The sequence below is a fragment of the Alligator mississippiensis genome, chromosome 3, assembly GCF_030867095.1.
Source record: "Alligator mississippiensis isolate rAllMis1 chromosome 3, rAllMis1, whole genome shotgun sequence".
NCBI classification, from domain to species: Eukaryota; Metazoa; Chordata; order Crocodylia; family Alligatoridae; genus Alligator; species Alligator mississippiensis.
This window is the reverse complement of record NC_081826.1, coordinates 121,825,192-121,830,994: the sequence shown is the minus strand read 5'-3', so window position 1 is coordinate 121,830,994 and position 5,803 is coordinate 121,825,192. Positions and strand designations below refer to the sequence as shown.

The 5,803-nt window shown below is 50.9% G+C and overlaps 1 non-coding gene across 1 annotated transcript; it reads right to left on the bottom strand.

Moving 5' to 3' along the window:
- Positions 1 to 5,442: 5,442 nt before the first annotated feature.
- Positions 5,443 to 5,554, bottom strand: LOC132249734 (U5 spliceosomal RNA). Its single transcript, XR_009461287.1, has one exon. It is a non-coding gene; the product is annotated as a U5 spliceosomal RNA (small nuclear RNA).
- Between the last annotated feature and the right edge of the window lie 249 nt (positions 5,555 to 5,803).

Sequence of the window (5,803 nt, the reverse complement as noted above, 5' to 3'; positions counted from 1 at the left end):
TTTCTTTGCCTCCGTATTTCTGAGGAGGGACCCAGATATCTCCCCCACTGGCCCCTCCAAGGGCCCTGTGCGTGGCACACCCAGGCTTAGGGTTCCCTTGTCAGGGAACTTCTGGAGGGACTAGATGTATTTAAATCCGCAGGTCCTGATGATCTCCACCCCAGAGCGCTGAAGGAACTAGCAGGGGTCATTGCGGGACCTCTGGCACAGCTCTACGAGCACTCGTGGCACTCACGCGATGTGCCGGAGGACTGGAAAAGGGCCAATGTGGTCCCCGTCTTCGAAAAAGGGAGGAAGGAGGACCCAGGAAACTATAGGCCCGCGAGTCTTGCCTCGGTCCTGGGGAAGCTTTTCGAAAGAATTATCCTGGCACACGTCCAGGAAGGGCCAGCAGAGGAGGTTATGCTCAGGGGCAACCAGCATGGGTTCATTAGGGGCAGTTCTTGTCAAATCAACCTGGTGGCCTTCTATGACCAGGTCACCAAGTTCTTGGATGCAGGTGTTGCAGTGGATATAGTATTTCTGGACTTCAGGAAGGCCTTCAACACAGTCTCTCACCCCATTCTCAGTAAGAAACTAGGAGACAGTGGTGTTGATGCCTACACAGTCAGATGGGTCACTAACTGGCTGGGGGACTGCACCCAGAGGGTGGTGGTGGACGGGTCTTATTCGACCTGGAGGGATGTGGGCAGTGGGGTTCCCCAGGGCTCGGTCCTCAGGCCCGCACTATTCAACATCTTCATCAGTGACTTGGGCAAGGGGGTAGAAAGCACCCTGTTCAAGTTCGCAGATGACACTGAGATGTGGGGTGAAGTGGTATGCTAGTAGGAAGGAACAGGCTGCAAGTGGATCTAGACAGGTTACAGGGGTGGGCTGATGAGAACAGGATGGGGTTCAACACTGACAAGTGCAGGGTAATGCACCTGGGGAGGAAGAACCAGCGGCACACCTACAGGCTAGGGAATTCCCTTCTTGCCAGTGTTGAGACAGAAAAGGATCTTGGAGTCATCATTGATGCCACAATGAACGTGGGCTGACAATGTGGGGACGCGGTCAGGAAGGCCAACCATACCTTGTCCTGCATCCACAGATGCATCTCAAGCAGGTCCAAGGAGGTGATCCTCCCCCTCTATGTGACACTGGTCAGGCCGCAGCTGGAGTACTGCATCCAGTTCTGGGCACCGCACTTCAGGAGGGATGTGGCCAATATAGAGAGGGTCCAAAGGAGGGCCACGCTTATGATCAGGGGTCAGCAGGGCAGGCCCTACAAGGAGAGGCTAAGGGACATGAATCTGTTCAGCCTCCAAAAGAGAAGGCTGAGAGGGGATCTAGTGGCAGTCTACAAACTAGTCAAGGGGGACCAGCAGGCATTGGGAGAGTCCCTGTTCCCCCGAGCAATCCCGGGAGTTACAAGAAACAATGGACACAAGCTAGTGGAGGGTAGTTTCAGGCTAGACATTAGGAAGCGCTATTTCACTGTCAGGGTGGTTAGGATCTGGAACCAATTTCCAAAAGAAGGAAATCTCCTACCCTGGGGGTCTTTAAAACGAACATCTGGACGAACATCTGGCCAGGGTCGTTTGACCCCAGTACTCTTTCCTGCCACGGCAGGGGGTCGGACTAGATGATCTCCTCAGTTCCCTTCCGACCCTGCCAACTATGAAACTATGAAATACTTGACCCGACAGGCCAGTTTGTTTCTTCTTGAATAGGTTCTTCCTTGCCACCTTCTCCATTCTGGATCCCCAGAAGAAAATGCATATGGCTCTTTGGATTCTGTGGGTGATACACCTTGGAGGGAGAGAGACCAGTGCAGTGTACAGAAGCAATGGTAGCAACACCACCTTCATGGGTGCCACACATCCCCACATGGAGAGATGGCCCGCGTGCCACAGACCCAAACTCTGCTTCACCTTGGCCTCCTTCTTCTCCCATGCTATGCTTCCAGTTAGCCCAGGATCAAAATCTACTCCTATGATATTGACCCCTTTGTGGGGCACCAAGACCCCCTTGGACTCTAGGTTCCTGAGCTTGCTCATGGCCAAGCAGGTACTTCTGCTCACATTGAGCTTGGCCCCTGCTGCCACCTCATAAACTCATGTATGCCACAGGGCTCTTCCTACAGCACACTTATTCTGGCTGTTCAGGTCATCCATGTAGGCCAGGACTTTGGTCACTTCCTTACTTCTTCCAGGGTTCTGGACTCTGTGCATCCTGGGGTCCTGCCTTATGTTCTGGACCAGGGGTTCAACAGCACAGACAGAAAGGATCAGGGAGAGTAGACAGCTCAGTCAGACCCCCAACACTATTACAGTTCACACACTCAAGAACCCAGTGACCAGCCCCTTTCTGCTAATACTCACGTATAGCATCCTTACCCAACCAACAAGGATCAGAAAGACACCAACAAAAATCAAATGTCTCCCACTTCACTGGGCTGCATCAGAGCTGGGTGGTGCCAGGGAGCCAGTGAGCGGTTTGGGTGAGGCTCCTGGAAACATGGACAAGGGGCTGGTTGGCTGGAAGGATGGCTGTATGCCAATTAGGCAGCAGGGTATCTGGGAAAGCTGCACTTGTGGTATTTGGTGGCAGTGGCTGAGGGCACACAGTAAAATGGTAGCTGGGCAGGGCTGTGGTAGTGCTGAGGGATGCGGGCTCCTGTCGGGGCTGGGGCTTGGCAGGGTGGTGCCGAGTCATGGTGCCCTGGGTGCATGTGTGGTTGGGCTGGGTCAGGGTCGGCAGGGATATGGGATCTTTTTTACAGTTGGTTTCTAGAGAAACAAGTCCATCAGTGATTGGTCTTGTTTGCTGCAATGAGGACTTATAGTGATTTCTCCTGAGTGTGAAACAAGCAGGGAGTGTTGCTTATATGAAGTAGCAGCAGCTGCTGTCTACTCTTGATGAGTGTTTGGCTTTCCTTTAGAAACTGAAAAACAAGAGGTACAGCCTGAATAATTAGTTTTATTGTTTATAGTTTGATGATGGCTTGTTCTTTTCTTTTGCTATACAGAAAGAACTGTGTATTTGCTTTTTTTCTTGGCATTTTTAAGTTTTACCAATATAGTTTGTGGTGATAAACTAGTTGAGTTATTCTTGAAGCTTACGAATGCGATGGTATCTTTCAGTACACCAACTGCTTGCTTTAACAAAAGATATAATTTCTTCCATGACTTTTGTTTCCTTTTCTCTAGACCAATATGACTACAGCCTGGATTCCTGATTTGTTTTTGATGTGGTCTATTCTTTGCCCTTGGCCTACTCATCTTTTGCGTTTTGTGCCAAAGTAGCTGTATTAAATGATGTTTCTTGGATTTGTAAATTAAACCCTTATTGTGTAATGGCATAGTCCTCCATGCTGCATGTGTCTGCTCTAGAAGCTGTCCTTTAAGAGAAACTGAAAGGGCTGAGGGGAAGGTTCTGTTAAAGGGCCAACATCTGGAGCCTTGAAAGTGATGGGGATTTAGTCAGTTTTGTAGCTTCTCTCTTCCCTCAAATAGCACTAATTGCGTGTGCAGATGTGCCCTGTGTGGTGCTGGCACCAGCAAGTATCCTACCTCTCAGACTCTTCAGTCAGGTGTTGCTTTTCCAGATGAAGTTGGCTGCGTCTTATCCATCCTCATTCACCAATTTCTGGTAGTAGGATTAAAGTTTGCTCAGAAACATTTTAACACAGCCTGTTTCCTTGAGCTCGGCGTGCCTGTATAATAGGAGGTTTCTGAATTGCTACAGAGCACTCCTGACACAAGACACAACCTAGTTGAAACACATTGTCTGGGACCCCTGCTGCTCAGTCAGGTGTCTGTACATCGCCACCTCCCTTGTCATCAGCCTGACTCCTATCACTCTTTCAAGGAGCTGGCTTACCTTTTCCTACACACCCCTGGCATATGGTAGTGCCATAGGAGGTGATCAGTGGGCTCTGCTTCTTCTTGGCAGGTCTGTCTGGGGCAATAGAGTTGAATCCCTCGTCCCTCCCTGTACCTCCACACCATCACTGGGAGTACTCGGTGCACTGTCAACCAACTCAAGTTCCTGTGGTCCTTAAGGAGGTCCTTGTGGATGATCTAGTTCCAGATGGCTTGATGGTCCTCATTGAGGAGTGCCTCCATGGTTGATAGCCTGTCTCTGTCTCTGACTGACTTCTGTATCTTTTTGTGGTTGGACATAGTCACCGGGCTTTCCTTCTGTAACCCCTATGTGCTCCAGAACTCGTTCAGGACCCTGTAGAACTAGGGCTGCTCCATGGTCCACGGTCTCCCATTGGTTGGTGTGTACACCCCCCACCATCTCAGAAGGTGACCTGCAAAGAACTTTACTCGACAGGCTGTTTTGGTCTCTGGCCTGGTCGCCAATTTGCAAATCTGGTTCTAGTACCGTGCCTGCAGAAACAGGTAGGTGGATGTCTGGCATACCCCCACCCCCAGACCATTTCTTTTTGTACAGGGTCTTCCTTGCCACCTTCTCCATTTGGGAACCCCAGAAGAAGATGCTCACGCCTCTCTGGATTCTGTGGATGATATGCTTTGTGGTGGGGGGAGAGACCAGTGCGTTGTATAGAAGCACTGGTAGCAACACTGCCTTTATGAGTGCCACGCGCCTACCCATGGAGAAGTGACGCCTGTGCCACATACTCAACCACTGCTTCACCTTCACCTCCTTCTTCTCTCAGGCCCTCCTTCCACTCAGCTCAGGGTCAAATTCTACCTCAAGGATCTTGACCCCCTCGCAGGGGACCGAGAGCCCCAGGGATTCCAGGTCCCCAAGCTCACCTATGGCCAGGCAGGTGCTTTTGCTCGCATTGTGCTTGGCCCCCACTGCCACTTTGTAAATCTGTGTGTGCCACAGGACTTCTTCAATTTAGGGGTTTCTGTCACTGTTACAGTAAGGGGCCTGATCCCCCTTTTTTTTTGGGTGGAGTCTGCTCACCGCTCCCACAGCCAGAGGGCAATCTGATGGTAGCGCAAGCAGCCCTCCAGCTGCAGTGGGCCCCGGTCCTTCCCTGGAGAGAAAGACTGGGGCTGCTCGCAGCTCAAGGGCACTTGGACCACCCGGAAATTGCCCCTTAGCCATGAGAGAGGCAGACAGGTTCAGCTGGAAAAAAACAAAAAGGATCGGGTCCCTCATTGCTTCTGTCTTCAGCAGGCGCTTCCTAAAGGCAGAAGTGGTGAGGGCCCAATCTTTTTTATCTGTGGTGCCTGTCTGCTTCTCCTATGACTGCAGGGGTGAGCTAGCTGCAACACAATGTTGCAAGCTAAAGTTTAGTTTGCAATTATGCAAACTCATTAAAACCCTCAAAACTCCTGAACGTGTACAGCATGATGCCATTAAGCCACACAAAGAGACATTTTCATCACATGTACATGGTAATATCATCACATGTACAAGCTCCCTAAGAAAAACAAGAAAAAGGAGGAAAAGTTTAAAAAATACCACATCTGCTTTTGCCCCCTGCAGGGGTCTCCAAAAACATGTTGCAACTTGTTGTGGCTTCTCTCCACAGAAATCTTTAGTAAAAGGCAAAAGATTTATTCATGATGAAGAGAAGCCAGAGTGCCCCAACCCAGCCTGCACTCCCACAGCCAGGGAAGTTGACTGATGCGCAGGGCCGCCTGACTCACATGCCTCTGCATGTGCACGGGAGTGCATGTTCATGTGTCTCTGTGTCCATGTGCAATCACACGTGTGCATGTCCCATGCCCCCGCGGGCAGCTCAGTAGAGGCCACGCCCTTAGGTAGAGGCTCTTGCTGCTGTGACAGCGCATCTTCCCCGCGCTGCTGTGTCCTGCTCTGTCCAGCCCCCAAT